We start from the raw sequence: 2,360 nt of genomic DNA on the forward strand, positions 1-2,360 counted from the left end.
TTAGGTTTTACTTTCTCAATTCATGAATATATAAGACCAAATATGTGCATAATATGTACATTCTGTACATAATCCATGAAGAGGGACTATCAAGATTGAATTTCACATGTGGTTTGTCAAATATGTTGCTGCTTTGCATTTTGTGCCTTGAATGAAAACCCAAGCCCATACATGAGCATGTGCGCACACACACACACATGCGCGCGCGCACACACGCACACTCCTTTTGCCAATAGAGGCCACGTTGCTAAACCACTTTCAATTGAACACGACCTTTGAGTTGTTTTTCTAATAGTGGTTTCGGGTTTGCACTGTTACTCCCTTTCATGTGGTTGCCTTTGTGACCTAGTGAATATGTTTCCAAATTTCCTGGCTGAAGTTAAATTTTGCAGGAGAAAAGTACTTTTTATCAGTGAAAATCTAACTGGCACTATAATAATAATTACAAGACTTAGTAAGCTTTCTTTGTACTAAGCAGTGTCTCACGTGCTTTATTTCAATGAACTCATTTAATCCTGATTGCCTGGGATATAGACACTATTATTAATATAATTATTAATCCTTTTAACAGATAGCAAAACTGAAGCATAGACATGATGCGTAACTCACCCAAAGGCAGACAGCAAGTAAAAAGAGCCAGGATACGAACTCAGGAAGTCTGGTTCTAAAGACCCATGCTCTTTTTTTTTTTTTTTTTTTTAGACAGAGTCTTGCTCTGTTGCCTGGGCTGAAGTGCAATGATATGATCTCTGCTCACTGCAACCTCTGCCACCCGGGTTCAGGTGATTCTCCTGCCTCAGCCTCCCGAGTAGCTGGGATTATAGGCACCCCGCATGCCCAGCTAATGTTTTTGTGTAATTTTAGTAGAAACAGGGTTTCACCATGTTGGCCAGGCTGGTCTCGAACTCCTGACCTCAAGTAATCTACCTTCCTCAGCCTCCCAAAGTGCTGGGATTAAAGACATGAGCCACCGTGCCCAGGACCCATGGTCTTAATAATTACACTTCTCTTACCATTGTATTGTTTTCTGCAGTTAAAGATCTTTAACAGCTGGTACTTCCAAATGGTGAAATAAAAGGTAGTTAGATAAAATAGAGCAATGGGGCTCTAAGGGACAGAATAATTATTTTGAAGTCAGAAGGAGCTGACATTGTGTCTGTAGCAGCGATTTTACTGCTCACTGGATATCCAGCTGCTCACCTACATTTTCTAGTCTTCATGTATTAGCTGAGCCCATGTGATTAGTCTGGCCAATGGGCTGTGAGTAGAGGTGAAACAGGCCACAACTGAACTGAAGAATTTTAAAGCCAATGTGCGAATCTTCACTTCTCTGTTCCTCTGCCACAGTGACTGAGAAAGATATTTGATTCAGATGGTGTAGCTAAATGATGGTAAAGACTCAGGCAGCGCAGGTCCACTCATATAGAATAGAGCCCATCGTAAGCCCACTTGGATAGGAAACAGGAGTAAGAAAGAAACCTCAGTTATGTTAAGCCACTGGTAAATAAGACTTGATTTGTTTCTGATATTACCTGACTAATACAGTCCACAGGTTTCACCAGGTTTTCTGTATAATCACTGAAAAGGTACTTGACCTTTCTCAGCCTCATTCCACTATTTTTAAAATGTGGACACTGACGCTCTCCTGGCCGAGTTAACATGAGGATTTAATGAGAGTTTTTGGTATGCTTGGAAAATAGAAGTTGCTCAATAAATAGTAGCTATGGTAATTATTTAGTATTACACTACATAAAAGTAACAGAACAAGGCTGCGTGTGGTGGCTCATGCCTGTCGTCCCAGCATGTTGTGAGGCCAAGGCGGGAGAGTCGCTTGAGCCCAGGACCAGCCTGGGCAACACAGACCTTATTTGTATAAAAAGTAAGCAAAATTAGCTAGCTGTGGTCGTGTGTGCCTGTGGTCCCAGCTACTCAGGAGGCTGAGGTGGGAGGATCACTCAAGGAGGCAGTGAGCCCTCGAGATCATGGCCACTGAACTTCATCATAGGAAAAAGGGCAAGACACTGTCGCAAAAAAAAAAAAAAAAGAGATGGGGGTGGGAACAGAACAGCCTAAGTAACTTAGTGTATAAAGAATGTGAGCAACATTTGCTTAGCAGACTTTATTACTGGATTGCTATAAATTGATTATAACTGTAAAACAGCCAAAGATTATTTTCAATACAACCTGTAAGCAAGGTTATAATGTGCACCCATTTTATAAACATTTTTGGCACCTAATATTCATACTGCTATCTTTTGTTAAGCATAACTCATATTCCCATGGAAAATCCTGTTACCACTGACCCCCTGCCCCATTCTCAACCAACATTCTCCAGCTAGGGCTCCACTGACGTTCCAGGA

Source organism: Sapajus apella, unplaced genomic scaffold (assembly GCF_009761245.1).
Source record: "Sapajus apella isolate SASKATOON/1434 unplaced genomic scaffold, GSC_monkey_1.0 scaffold4, whole genome shotgun sequence".
Classification (NCBI taxonomy): Eukaryota; Metazoa; Chordata; class Mammalia; order Primates; family Cebidae; genus Sapajus; species Sapajus apella.